Source organism: Trematomus bernacchii, unplaced genomic scaffold (assembly GCF_902827165.1).
Source record: "Trematomus bernacchii unplaced genomic scaffold, fTreBer1.1, whole genome shotgun sequence".
NCBI classification, from domain to species: Eukaryota; Metazoa; Chordata; class Actinopteri; order Perciformes; family Nototheniidae; genus Trematomus; species Trematomus bernacchii.
Window position 1 is genome coordinate 5,928,022 of NW_022987641.1, and position 15,780 is coordinate 5,943,801.

The window sequence follows — 15,780 nt, forward strand, 5'->3', positions numbered from 1 at the left end:
CATTTATCTGTACTGCTAAGCCTTATATTGACTACCTAGCTTACTTCGTCTTCTTCATCAGCCAGCATCCTTGGTATCTGTTGTTCACAGAGTTGATTCCCCCCCTTCCATCTTAATGTTTCTTGGCATTTCTTATGACCATTTATGAATGAGTTACTACCATTTATAATTGGTACCAGGGACCCTTATTGTAAAGTGTGAAACACATCACCATCTATTGATGAGTCACTAACATTTATAAATACTGAAAGGGTGCGTTGTTTTTAAGTTTAATACACATGTCCATTTATGAATGAGTTATAACATTCACGCTGACCTAATACACATTTTTCACATGAAATGCAAAGTAAGATGCAACAGAACCAAGCAAAACATTGTATTCACACATGAAGAAAATTAGGACTCAAAGTAAGGACTGTTTAGTATGATTGATACACATATTTAAACATAAAAGCTTTTCTCAGACATAAATGAAAGACTTGGTAAGACATAATGGTACTCAGACTGGAAAGGCTTTGTGTATATCCTTGAACAAGCGTCCAAGCAGTCCATCAGGGTGAGCAGAGCCAAGCCAAGATGACCATTCAAGAACCTTGAGGTGTTCCTCCAACAAACTCTCTGTACGGTTTCCTCTCAGTCTACGGACATGTCCTTTGACGGTCGACCTAGCTCTTTCTATATGTTGGGTATGACTGCCAGTCTGGGGGTTCACAAACACCTGCTGTGGTTTATGGTGTAGTGGTTGTACTCAGCACTCTCCTGTATGCCCTCCACTCATCACTAATAATGCTACTTCCTGACTTAACATGCCGTCTAATCAGAGGGACAAGATGGCATCTTGATCGTTTCTCCACTAGTTTCAACACTAGTCTCCGCCTTTTGTCTTTTACTCCCATCATTCCGAAGACCCATTTCTTCCTTCTCCAGGTATGTCCAAAGCGTCCACGTGTATACTAACACAAAATAAATCATAACATCATTTTAATTAACAACAAAATGCACACAAATTACAGTAAAAATTGTTGCACATCCTGTTTCAAAATGCCATACTTGTGTATTAGGTGAATTGTATAACATAATTTAAGGATAATTATACAGTAATGGTCCATATTGATTTAAAAGAAAAGTCACAATAGTCTGATATAAGCATGAAGAACAGTCCACAAGGCACCAGCACAACAAACACGGCCGAGTTCAAGTTATGTTCCCCGGATGAGTTGAACAGGCTGAGCCCCTGTAGCTTCACGGAGCTGCTAGCAGATCGACAGGAAGCTAACAACAGCAGTCACTGGAATGACCTGTGACTCAATGTGACCATACCCTAATTTATGCATAACTTTAAGGCTTAATATAACTTCAACAAATTATAAATGGTAGTAACTCATAAATAAATGGTCATAAAGAGATGCCAAAAAACATCAAGATGGAAGGGGGGGAATCAACTCAGTGAACAACAGATACCAAGGATGCTGGCTGATGAAGAAGACGAAGTAAGCTAGGTAGCCAATATAAGGCTTAGTCATCTCGCCAAATAGTGAGCCTGTGTTGATGTATGAAAACTACGTTAGAACTGGTTTATAAATGGTTCTTAATGATTAATAAAGTGTTTAAAACCTAATTAATAACCTAATTATAAACCCATTATGAATCCTTTATAACCCTTTAACTGCCAGACCAAGAAAAAAATCTATGGAAAAATTATTTGTTTGCATTTTTTTATCAAATGGGCCACAAATAACCACAAACAATTTTACTTTTTTTGACTGACCACACAGTTTTGTTTGAGCCTCTACCAAGAGGTGGCCTTTTATGGTAAAAGTGCATTTTCAACAATCATTATATGCAGTACAGTATTTGTATGCATCAAACTAAAATAAAACACAAACTGAAATACATTTGTTTCTTTTATGGAAAATGAGCAATATATACAACCAGATATATTCATAAAAGATAATAAATTATAATTGTAAAATAAATGTTGGGGAAAAAGGTAATGTTAAGTATTTTTCATAATAAAAAAAAGACTTGCTCATCTTACTGTATATGCTGAATTGGCCTAACAAGAAACCTCTGGCCTTCAGAAACATTTAAATTTACTAAAAACAATCACTGGTTGAAACTGCATTCTGTGTGTTTTGCTTCCACTCTCATAAATCATATATGGTGTTGAATGTCTTTAGGGAAGCTTTGTTAATGTATTGAATTTTCAGACAAATGTGGAAAAGCAGTTAGGATTGTTTGAATAACGTTACAGTGGAGTAGGGTTTTCTCTCTATGCCACAAATTAAGTTTGTCATCACGTATTTACCTCATTGAACAATGGTGTCCACCCAACAGAATGTGAGACTATTGTTGTCTAAATCTAGTTTGTGTTTTGTTTTAAAGTGTTTGTAGTCCTATCATGTCAATGCAACACAGACCTGGAAAGTTGGTGGACGGATGAATAGTGTAGGGCTCAGCAGATTTGCATTGCGCTATAAACCAATACATACAAAATAAAATGTTACAGGGACTTAAGAATAATTAATAGATTGTTGAACATTTTTAGTTCAGATAAGTTGCAAGAATAAGTTACTTTATTTGATAATATAACAATAAAATGGGTTCTGCCGTCTTCACCATGTTTAGTTAAACCATCATTTTAATTGTATTATTCCTGCACCTTATAGTACCCACATTATGCGGATTGATGAGTACCAATTAACACTTTATCTGTTATGTTGCATGACAATTCTTCTTTACCTTTAGTACCGTTTTGTTGTTTTGCTTGGTTAGAGGCCTTTATTTCCAGATATTTCTAATTAACACTGTCTGATTTGACGTAGTGGAGCACCCACTCCTCTCTGGATGATAGAGCTTCGTGCGCTGTCCCCGCTGTCAGCAGTGATTGATGCACTGTGCACTTCCCACCTTCACTCGCCAGTGTTCACTGCTGTTTACGCCTCATACCTGATCTCACATCCAGAGATGCCTCAGTCTCCTCCTATTAGGAGGCGTATTAATCATCCTTCATGCGGGTTAAAATCCTAGTGTAATATGGTTCCACATTTTGCCTGAGAAAATAGCTTTTGCATATTTTTTTACATTAGCAACCACTGCTAGTCCCCAGAAGCATGGCCTCCTGCTGTAATCCTCTGTTTCCTGTGGTTCAAAATACAAAACAAAACAAAAAAAGGTCAGAAATGCTTTGACAGAATTATCCATGTGAATAAAAAACAAGCCCTAAGTGCTCCCAGCATCTTAATGTTGTTGTTTTGCAGTACTGATTTATTTTTCTATCGCTTATAGTAAACATAATTATAGGGAGAATTTAAAAACCTTATCTCCCATTTAGTAATTTGTTTGTGTAGACAGCAGGGTTTGTTAATGTCTTGCTAATTTGCGTGTGTTTTGTAGAGATTGACCCAGAAAGCTCTGTAACCTGCTGATATTTTCAGTGTGCATAAACAGATAGAAGTATGCACACTGAATCACTTTAAGGACTCAAAGATGGCTGCTATAGAGTGCACATTCACTACATCACAATGGTGTTATGTGGTTTGTTGTTGCACAATAAGTACACACAATTTAAACATGAAAAGTTATGTTGTTCCTTGTTTGGTTTGGTACTGTCTAATTCAACGTAATAGCTCTTAGCCAGGTTGATGTGATTTGTTAAGGGCAAAGAAGAAATAAAATAATCCATAGTTACTATTTCAATGTGACGTAGAGTAAGCGTTTTTTATTGTACAGATACAAACGTTTAGCTAGGATTTTTTTAAGGTGTCATTAAATGTAATTTGTACATTTGTGGGTTTTTTGATCGAAACATACAAGATTTTGACACAAAACTAAAATGGTGAACATGATTAACAATATACCCAGTAAATATCAGCAAGTTAGTACCGTTCAATGCACTGCTGTGGTACAGGTAAAGGACAACCATACAGAGCTGCTAGCATGGCTGTGGACTCTTGGTCTTGTTTCTTTTTAAATGCTCATTGAGTCATAAATCCTAATAACACCAATGCACATAGTATTAAATCAGACATTGATAAAGATAATGATAACCCCAGTTAGGTTTAACCTTGTGTATATGTAAAGTAAGGCCTATAAAAGGCCTAATCAGAGGTGAAAAGATAAACCCCTATTAGCATTTTCTAATTAAAAGGCTTCCATTTAAGTAATTATTTCATTGTTGCTAGCAACGTTATATAATCACGATTCCCACAGCGGACTGGACCATTTTCTGTCATTTGGCTGGTGTTTGCCAGCACAAAATGCTCAACAGTGAAGGTTAGTGTTTAGCCATGTTTCATTTCTGAGGGGACTGACAGCACTTCCTGTTCTCTCTTTTTAATCTAGCTGTTTTGCTATTTCATTTCCGGCCTTTTCCGGCCTTGCTCATTCTATCAGTGTGATCTTGCTATTTGATAATGGTTGGGTGACACTAGGCAGACACCATTTCGTGTCATTTGCAGACTTGGGAATCTGTTTCAGGCACGTGCTCACTGTATTCCTGTGCAATAACGGACCATTACTGTAGTTACATTTTTGGTGATCGCACTATTTTCCAAATAAAGTGTAAGCTAATTTTATAAGAACTACTCGCTCTTGCTTGATTTATTTTAGGATATGCAGCATTATACAAAGGCTGAATCACACATTGATGGATATATTGTATCATAATGGATAGAACAAGGAAATGGAGCAACCACAACAAAAAACAGGCAGTCATAAACTGGAATTTGTCTTGAAAGAAGGCCCCAATAAATGTCAAAACTGAAACCCTATCAAGAACATGCAAATAAAATAAAATATTGATGCATGCTATGGAGCAGTGCATTGTTAGTGTGTTTATCACTTGGGAAAAATACAGCATCACATGTATACAGCTGTACTGTATATAAAGCAGTGCATACATTATTTGACAAAGGTCAGAAACAGCATAATATAATTTATTGCAACTGCTCATGTGCAGAACAATTCCTCACTGACTGTGGCGTGTGCTCGAGGCTGCCACGCAGTGTTTAGTAACCATCAGACGCGGTGTCTTGTCTCTGTCAATGCAGCTCTATGATCCTTTAATGGTGGATAAAGCTCCCCTCTGGATAAGCTTAAGAGCAGACAACACATGAGGGAGGATGGCCTGGTGCGTTCAAAATGGCCACAGGGAAGCCATTTCCCACAATGCTCCAATTCCCCTGGCTCCTTGGTGTCGATCTGTCCTTTGTGAGCCAAAGTGTCTGAGACACATTGCGGTCACCATGGGCTGGAGCAGATATGACAAATACAAAAGACAGACCCTGTTTGCTTCTCTCCCTTGAGAGAAGAACGTCTGGCTCATTGATATTGTCTGAGCTTAGCTGTCAAAGACACTTTTGGTTTATTCACAGCGCTGTCAAATTCATTAGTTAAGTTTCACTAAGGTAGCATACATAGATGCTAAAAAAAGAGGTCTTATAAAAGGTATGAATTATTTTAACTGTATTTCATGCAGTAATTCTTGCATGGATAATGAGGAACAGTTCAACAATCCATTCAAATAGCTGCTGTGCTGAGCAGCAGGCTAAATCCATTTAAATATACAGTCAACTTATTACAAATGTGATATTTGAATTAAACATCTCAAATGTTAACCTTGAAATAAGACTTGTGAGAGATGTCTCAGAGTCTCACACTCATGTCTTCCGTGAGGCTCAAACCTGCTTTCTCTCATTACATCAACATGTCATCATATTGTACCATTTCTTTCCCACCATCAAATTTCACCTCACATTTCATTAGCAGACATTATTCAATTGACTAGGCGAAGGGTGTGTTTTTAGAAATCTAATGTCCTAAAAGAAGCCAATAGACAAGCAGAATATTGTCCCCCAACGTGAAGTGACATGATATATTTTGGTAGACAGTTTTTAATCTATTGATAGGTCCATTTTCCTAACTTAACTATCATCTTATAAATGATTGTACGACCTGTTTACCAACCATGATTTGCTTGAAATATACCAAACTAAGGAAACTGCTAATGTGACTGCACTGCACCCAGTATGCTTAAAAAACATCAAACACTATTTCTTTATGGTTGAGAGCCTGAAAACCGGTAACTGATTACTGAAAACGGAAAATCCTCTCATGTACCAAAGGTGGCAGAAAAGATGGAAGGCATCATATTAACAAATCCGTTTCATTTTAATCTGTTCCTTGACAGTGTGAAATATCTGGGCCGGGGAAGCCTCTGAAACTGCTCTTAGATCAGCTTCTGGTGACTCATCAAAATGCCTGAGCCCAAGGCACTTTCAAACCGAGTCAATGTCAATACTAAGAAACATTTGTTTGGTGTAGCACCACAGGGAGGCTAAACATCTGAGTTTTGTGAAATGTAATACTGTGAGTGGGCGGGTATGGTTGTGTGTGGGTGTGAGGTAAAGACTGTGGTTCATATCTCTGTTTCCACTCTTCAGGGAGTTTTTTATTCTTTCTCTTGGGGGATTAAGCTGTGGCTGGGTAAATACTCAAAGACTAGAAGAAGGCCACTCTTACTGCCTGAAGAACATACCGTACAAATAATGCTCTAGTCTAAACAATATCTGCTCTCCACATTTTTCTCTCTTTTTTTTTTTTGATACTGTTTCTGTTTTAAATATGATAATAGTAAAGATTATGTTTGACATCCCACATTAGAACGCGAGCTAAACTCTTTTATTTTTCTTACATTTCACAAAAACCCTACTCAGACCTGGTATTGTGATACTGAGAACACAACTCTAAGAACAGATGTGAATGCACCTAAGATGCATTGAGGATGCGTTGAAATCTGGCTGCATTATTTTGGCACTGTATTAGCAGCCTTGCCATATTGAAGGACCTCCTATTTAATTGATGTCACCTGTGTGGGAAAAACAAGGGGTTCAGAGTTCGAAGCTCTTTTATTTTTGAAAGTTTTTCTCATGGCACAGAAACCAACGAGAGTGAATTTTGTGTTTTTGATGTTATTTAAAGGCTGTTGGTGATGTGTCGCTCTCCTCGTTCCGGGGCTCTGCACAGATCTGACACCCCGCGTCTGCTTTCATCCCCAGCCTTAGGTAGTGAGCGAAATGTGAATCCACAACGGTCATATATATAATAACCTTTCATTTTAAGTTAATACAAATCTAATGAACTTACAATGTAAGGTCATAAAATGTACCCAAAGATCTAAAAAGGCATCACACATGCTGATGTCGAGTAGAGAAAAGTAAATCCATAGGCACATAGAAATGACTGAAAGCTTTCTTTGATACTTTATATGATTTTTTGCGAAAGTAGCTACTATGATTGTACACAAAACACACCAATAAGAAAATAGAGTTTGTACAATTGTGTACATGCTTATTTACATATAGACAGGAAAGTAAAACACTATCATAAGTGGTCACTTTAGATGGCTGTGGAGACGCCTGCTCATGCCCGGTCAGAACAGGGCTTAAGATACATTTCCGTAGTTTTCTTAATGGTTTTAGTCATCTTTTGGAACTTTTCCTCCAGTTGTCAGTACCACTGAAGTGTGACCAAAGTTTGAGCTAAGCAGACTTTTGGACATCTCCTGCCTGCAGGCTTCTTTACATTTTACAACTAATGGATTGATAGGCTAACTCTGGAGCAATTTAGCTGCCTCTCATCTCCAGTAAGGCCCATCTCTCCTCCTCTGCGATATAATGACCGACAGCGAGGCTATCATAATTGCGCTGAATTGTGTGTTTAGCTAACTTAATCTGGCAGGGTAATATTTGAACAGACCACCGGGGTGAACTCAATCATGCTGATGATGCCGCTTCAGCTCGTGACTTTGCATATGCCCAAAAACTGTCAGATGGATTAGTACGACTGGTGGAAATCATTATCAGTCTTAGACAGGGATTTTCTGATTTGGCTGTTTTTCTCTCAGTTTTCATATCATTTATAATTAGCTCCTCTCAGGTGCATCCCATGAGGCCACTCTGTTTTTGTCTTGCAGATGTCTAATTCCCTTAGTATTGAGCTGAATGGTTTGATGGTTCTGGCTCTTGGTTGTTGTTTCAGCGTCTCGTGTTGTCTGGTGGTTCCGCACCAGTTTGGCTTGTGATCCGAACAGGTGGAATGCATGATTGGAGGAAGGTGAAGTGATGTTTTCTTCTCATATTGTTTCGTAAGAACGCTTTTCTTCATTTTGAAGGTGTTAAATGGTCTGTAGTCTTTAATTTTGTATGATTTTTCTAGGAAGTTTCCAGAAAGAACCATGCTACTGTAAATACTAGTAATGGTTGAAACCAAAATGAACAATCATTAAATAATATTAAAAACCCTGGAGATCAACAACTTAATGCAGAGTCAACAAAACTACATTAAATATCTCATAACTTTTGTCTTTATTCATTTTACTTATAGAAAGTACCAGCAAGGACACATGTAAATAACTAGGAGCCAAAATAAAAAATAATGACCAAACAGACACATAAAGTACACTTTTTGTTTCTTATTATCATTTTGTGACCTGTTAGATTTGAAAGATCCGACACCGTTCTAGTTGTGAGATGAATTTGTCCAAATGTTACTCCTACACTAATATTCTGTTGTTAAAGAAGAGACAAAACCAATTCAATCTCAGTATTATTGTGCTTAGTTCCTCCGTGTATAAAGTATCACAACAAAGACTTAAATGACTGGAAACTATTATAACACCATTAAGCAAAACTAATGGACTTGTAACTAACAACCTGAAAGGTATTTCTTTTTCATTTCACGGTGCGGCCTCAGATGTAGCTGGGTCTCTGTGCTGAGCCTCGGAAAGCAAAAGAGATTTCTCTGCCTAGCTGACGGCAGCCTGAGCCAAACCACCCAGATGCCTGCTTAATGCTGCACAGTGGGCTGTAAATTGAACATGGAAGTATAATTCTGGGTGTCTGTTTGTTGATTTAAAACACCGGTGAACCTTCTGCCTGTGCGGCTTCATCAACGCTCCCCCACTTCAGAGGGGATTTTTAATTCCTCCCTCCTGTGGCTGATGCAATTGTTCCAATAGAGAATGAGGAAAATATTTCTATGTGGTGTAGCCCTATCCTCTGTGCTCTATATCTGTCGGGACTACTTCACAAAGTCTATTTAGTTAATGTGTATCTTCACCATTAACACTGCAAAAGTAGGTTTGCAGTCGAGTTGCTAGGTAACACGACGCCTCCTAAGACTGTGCTGTTATTTCTGAAAACTACGTCAGGTTTTTTCACTCCTCTAAGAATAAACACTGTTCTCACAAGCTGCTTTGTTAGACAGATACATTGAGGAATCCGGGCAAAATAAAGATAAAATATCATGTAATTTATCAAGGAAAGCGAATATGATATCTCAACATACAGAAACCTACTGTAGATGTGAGACACAACATTTAATTGAACCTAAATACCTTGAGCAGAAAATAAGGGACACGCATCACACTCCTAAAAATACTTCAGTGCAAGAACACAAAATGACACTGTAATTGTTGCAGAGTGATGTGAATGACGCATGTGATGTGAGCCTCTTAGGTAGAGTCCAAAACAAATTCCTGAGTGCTTTTCCCTCAGGAGGATAAAAGCACCAAAGCCCACTCTGTCCCTCTGGAGTAATTGTCACAGTGGGAGTCAACTTGACACCGCAGTCCTGTGAGCCGGGCCTATCTGCACATCGGCAAACTTCCGTGCTTTCTTTTTTAAGCCTTACCCAAGTAATCATCTTGAAAAGGGAACAAAATTACAGCATTTAAAGTCATTTTTTCGCCGCTTTCTTATTACACCATGTCCCCTGGCACTTAAAGGTGAAAAAGCAGCAGGCGTCTTTCAGGGCATCTACTCTCGGTAATAGCCGTGAGGCAGCAGGAGCAAATAAAAGCTCAGTTTGGCCCTCAGAGGCACGGACGAGAAGTCGCTACACTCACTAACGATGTTGAGTCAGTTGAAAAAGAAAAAAACACTTCAAAATGAAGCTTATCGATTTCATTTGTCCACCAAAAGAATGTGGACAAATTGCTTCCTTATTCCGTTTTGTATTCAAACAATTGATTTTTCTTAAGCTGTTTACTGAACGCAGCAGAAAGCCATAACTGAGTACATTTTCATTTCCGTTTAATTATCGTATAGATTATTGTTTTTGCATAATTTAACATAATGGCAGCCCTACTTTCCGTTCCATGCGCTGTGTGAATTCTGAGCTTTGTGATATTCAAGAGACAAAACCTTTGTGACCTTTACTTCCTGAAATAACATAATTAAAACTGACATCATTCTCTTGGACCATTTACAGAAACCATTTTCACTTGTTAAGAAGGTACATTTGATAGTAGTTTGCATGTGAGGGATGAATAATGCATCTTTTTATTTTGAAAAATGCCAGGAAAGGAAATATAATAATTAAAACCAAAGAATATCACTACAAATCACTGGCATTACACAGGTGCATCCGGCTCTTTTGCTGTCACCATGGAGACGACCCCCCTCTGGCCTACTTTAGTTAGCCTGCCCTTCCAAGCACATAAACATGAATGCAGTTCACACAGTGCTGCACAAAAGCACACACACCTGCTCTCACATCATGATTTACATTCTGCTGCGATGAACCTGAGGAGGGTAGAATACATGATCTCTTCAGACATTTTCGTCATAACATCTACTTATCACCCGGTGGGCAAAAGGACTACAAGGTTGTTCAGACATGATGCGCATGAAGGTCAGAAAAGCTTTATTTTTGTAGCATACTACAAAGGCTTTACAATAAAAGAGAAAAAACTAAACAAATCAGCAATTAAAAAATTAAAAGAATATATATATTTGTTTTATAGAAATGTTTTCACATAATATTCTATAAAAATAAATTGATGTGTAATACTTAAAGAAACCATAGCATCACAGATAAAGACTATTTATTTTATTCAGATTTTTGCGCGGTTTAGTCATTTTAGATTTTTACAGATAAACATACAGTAGGGTATGGCCTATTGTTTGCCTTGAGTCCATATGCTTCACAACCATCTCAAAATAGGGTCAGTCAACTCATTTGTACAGTATACGTTAACACATATTCTGTGAAACCAGATGTATCCTGTAAGTCATAATGTGAGTAGCTATTTTTAGTAAATTCTAGTATACCTGCAATGCTTTTTAGTGACCTCCGGACAATCCATTCGCAATAATTGGTACAAAAGTCCTTCATTTATATCACAATTCAAGGAATAAAAAAAAGTGTTATTAAAAGCAACTAACATGCTTTCTGCTCCAGGTTGTGCAATGTGCTGCACACAAAACGACGGTATTACTTAGGTCAAAGGATGGTTTTCCATTGGTCATTCTTAGAGTTTTTTTATCTGCGCATTGCTTTAATCTCATGATGTTTCATGTGGAGTTTTTCTGTTTCCTTGAAAAGCAGCTGTATATCTTGACTGAAGTGGTAAAGGTGTTCCTTGATGTTATCCTAGATCTTTTTTCTTTAATGTTATAGCCACCTTCCCTCCTCACAAAGTGGCTGTTTAGGGCCCCCGGGCTAGTGTGAGGCTTCAGGCATGTGTATGAATAACAATCATGTTTCTTCATGCAGCTATAAGAGTATTTCCTCCAGTGGATGGATAAACCATTGTGGGAAATGACAGAGAATGAGATAGGAATCAGCCATCCTTAGTCAAGATGGAGCCCACTCTCAAATGGCGGTCTGCCAACCAAGCGCACAGCCATCTCTCCTGCTCCGGCAGCTGCACAGCACACCAGACACATGTCCACATCCATCATGATCATATGTGACCTAAACTGGTCTTCTCCATGAACAATGTTTATATGGAGGCAGTAGTACACATGTAGTGACACTGTAAACATTGCCCCAGCAAGCATCAGCCTGTATATCAGCATGTACGTACTACATGGGATTACTCACTGAGAAATGTTAGTGTAGCATTGGAGATAAACCTTTGCATATGTTGTGTTGAGGTTTGAGTGTTAACTAGCTGCCATACAACATAAATATCTTTAGGGACTCCATGGCATCTTTCAATCTTTTTCCCTACAATCTAGGCTCCTGACACATTGTGATTATAGTATGTATAGAATGTTTAATGATCATTGTTAGAGTCAAACCAACGTACACCTTTCTGCTGCCATAGTTACTCACTAGAGCACACACATATGTACTCATCCATGATTGAAAATGGTCCCTAACATCCCCCTTTTATTACTGTTTAACAAGAATGTGATATTGCTTCAACATAACCAGTTATGCTGGCAATTACATTCCTTACAAAAGGAATTTACAAATGAAATGTGTGTATTCATAGAAGACAGCGTTGGCTTGAGTGACACAGTTAGCTTGTATCCACTGAGTGGGAATGTAGTGTCATTTGAGGACCCCTACATAATAAACACAATACAATGAAATAACATACAACCAAAACCGATACTGTAAATATACGTACTGTATAATCGTCAACAGCCTCCTTAAAAATTGTAGTTATTTGAGACTCACAGAAACTCTGAATAATTTTGCTTCCAATGTCCTCAGATACCTGAGAGCTGCATCTCATCTCCGAAGTTTCTCCTCCTCACTGACAGCGAGTCACCCCCAAAGTACCTTGACACAGTGAGCAAACAAGCCTGCCTCTGTTCATCAGGGTAATCTTGTTTGCTCAGAGGGCAGCAGCACACTGCCACAGGGATAAAGCCCCACGCTGGAGATATTGTGATCACCTTGTTCATGCCTTTAAAGGAGACTGGGTAGAGTGGTCTTGCAGTCAGGCATGTGTGCACACAAATCTGCGCTACGTCACTGGAGATGAATGCAACCTGCAAGGCTTCATCACAAAAACTCTAGGAGGCACAAGTGAAACTGAACAGACAGAGACAGAAAAAGCACAAAATAACCACAGACTCCGACAGCTCTGTTGTTAGGATTTAAGATGGCCTCTAGCTTGAATACACAAGTTAATACATTGTGTGCGTATTACTCCAATTACTTACCTTTTTGTTAAAACTAACCCCTGACTGCTGTAATTTGAAAGACTGCCTCCACATGTGGGGAGCTTAGCTTTCAAAGTGATGTCTGGGGTTCATAATTACTCTCCCAGTGAGCCGCCATCAGAAGCAGAAGGAGAGTATTGCAAATGTGTCACGACAGAATAACTCATCCACCAATGCCACAGCTGCTGCAGAGTATACATTCTGCCCAGGTGCAGCATTTCTCCGCCGAAGTCGTGCTTCAAACTCTTCGGTGTGATGAACCGCGGGCCGGGGTGTTGTGATGGTAGATACGGGGGTAAGAGTCACATAGGAATAATGAGTTTTTCTTTCAAAAACACAAGTCTCTGTCTCAAGTCACAGCTTCACTGGGTGTCGTGTTTCTTATTCGTTCCACTGTCGGGTGTCAGTCTCTGCACCTTGTAGCATTTATAGTTCACTGTCATTCAATATTTTCAGCAAACTGAGTGCAGCATGGAATAAAACCTTATTATTGAAAACAGAATGACACTTCTGGGTTGCAGCAAAGGGGAAAAGACGATAAATAGATAGAAGGAAGATCGCAAGAAAAGGAGTCGGATTGGAACAGAGTCTTTGTGTCTGGCATCTTATTTTGAAATATTATAATCCTCACTACCTGCTAACTTAATTATTTCACTGGGTTTCTGTTACAATTTTGAGTTAGGTGAGTTGGAGGACGTAACAAAATAGCAGTTTGATTAGGCCGCCATGATGCCTGGAGACATACTGTACAGAGGCAGTGTAGCTTAAGCTTTAAATATCTTCACAGTTTGCCCAGTGGAAGTGTCTTGCTTTGAGCAGATGGTAATCCTGGTGGAGACCTATGCACATAGAGATCTGCCTTATGTACATGTAAAGTGGAGCCTGGTTGTTGTGAAGCATGGCGGTTGCTAAGCACTTCAGTTACTGTTAACTGTTTGGAGACACATGGATGGTTTGTAAAGACACACAGGCTTTCAGCATGAGTCTCCTTATTAATGTACAAAGTATATGCTTTTAATGACTTGCAATATGTCAAATATTGTTAAGAAAATACAATCTTTACCATAATCTTTCTGAAGTTATTAAGCAATACACAGTTTATTTGTATTTCTTTGTTAGGATCTAATGAAATTCCATAAACACAATTCTGTTTTGACTCAAACAATTCAAAACTAAGCAAAATTGAAGGAGAAGGAGGCATTAATATCAGCTCATGTAAACTGGAAAGCTATGCAACCCTTTTTAAGAATGGCATGCTTTCAAGTCTGTTTCTGCTGTTTCTTGCCAAAGAAATCTGGATTTTAAAATTAAAATACTCAAAGTTGAGCATTATATCTTCCATCAAACCAAATCCTTATTTGTGCCTGGTGTAAAGCTTGCATACATTATACATAACACATTCTGGTGTTTTAAATCACACCCAGTTAAGTGTTGAAAGTTGTTACTGTTGAGTCTCCACATCACTCAAACATCTGGACCCAGCTGACATATCTGGGGCTCTGCTTTCTGCCTGGCTGCCTGTCAGAGGAGAAACACTCTTTTGATTGACAGGTGAAACTCTTCAAGGTCAGCTTGCTCTACAGCTCGTCCTCTGTGTAGATTACTGTGGTAATATCTCTCCTGTCGAGTGTCTCCCCCCCTCCACTGCTTCTCAGTCTACGCTCAGATCTAAAGATTGTGTCCTTGCCTCCTCATCATGTCGTTACATAAGCTACCGCACAGTTTGTTGAGCATGGAGATTGGGCTGTATGTCACATTGCCATATCTCCGAGGCTCATGTCATTCCTGCTGGTGATATCAGTGGTTCTGGCTGAGGAAAGGGAATGGGATGTGGTTTAATGGTTGCAACATAAAAGATTGGCCACATCCGACTCGGGTCAATATTTTTCACTGGATTTGCATCATTTCAGCTGACTTTCAACAAAGATTATTATCAAATGATTTTTTCTTAAGTCAATTTATGATCAGAATCAAAATTCCTTTTATACAAAGGGGAATTTACATTGTTACATCAAAGTAAAGATATAGACAAAAAATAAAACACTACAAGATAAAGTGCATGCATATGATAATTAAAATAAAAAGAAGGCAGCCAGTAATAATAGTAATTTTAACTAGGTACATACATATTACACATAAGTGTTACTGAACAACAGTAGTATCATAGTCTTTGTTTGACAGAAAGTACCTGGGTGGAATTAAAGTAAATCTGTTAAAGAAGTGTCAGCTTCAAAGTTGATTGAGAGCCCTATGCATCCAGGGAGATGTAAAAGAGTGACCAGGGAATGAACAAAAAGTGATGAGCAGAAGGATTGGAGGAGAAAATGTGAAAGAACACAGCAGGAAACAGGAACTGTGTTCTATGAGCCTCACAAAAGGACTTGTACAGATGGCTGCTGAAAGCCACAAAGGCAAATACTCGGTTGCTAGCGACTACTATCACGATGACATGCTCATTGTGTACCCATCATGCTATTTGTTATGCATGCATATTTAGCAGCTCATTTCAAATGGTGACGCATCATTGATTCGTGCACAGGATTGTTTTGTGACTTGCTGTCAGGACAGCCTGCACTCTGTATGTGATTTACATGTGAGAACAGCTGGAGAGTGTTGAGGGCAGCCCATCAGTGCCCAATAGGATGCAATTTACGATTAATATGAGATGTTATTAGGAGAAATCAAAAAAGGCCGACATTGTAAACAAGCATAACATGTTGATCTGGTTTGTCACTATAATTCAAGGACACATTATACATTATTTTCATATAAAAAAAGGCTGCATGGATGGACAATGGACAGTTTTACTTTTCAA

General features: G+C 38.5%; 1 protein-coding gene across 1 annotated transcript in view; it reads left to right on the plus strand.

The window, feature by feature from the left end:
* The window catches only part of syt1a (synaptotagmin Ia), a 154,541-nt gene that overhangs the window by 48,857 nt on the left and 89,904 nt on the right, over positions 1 to 15,780 (plus strand). The gene's annotated exons all lie outside the window — the stretch shown is intronic.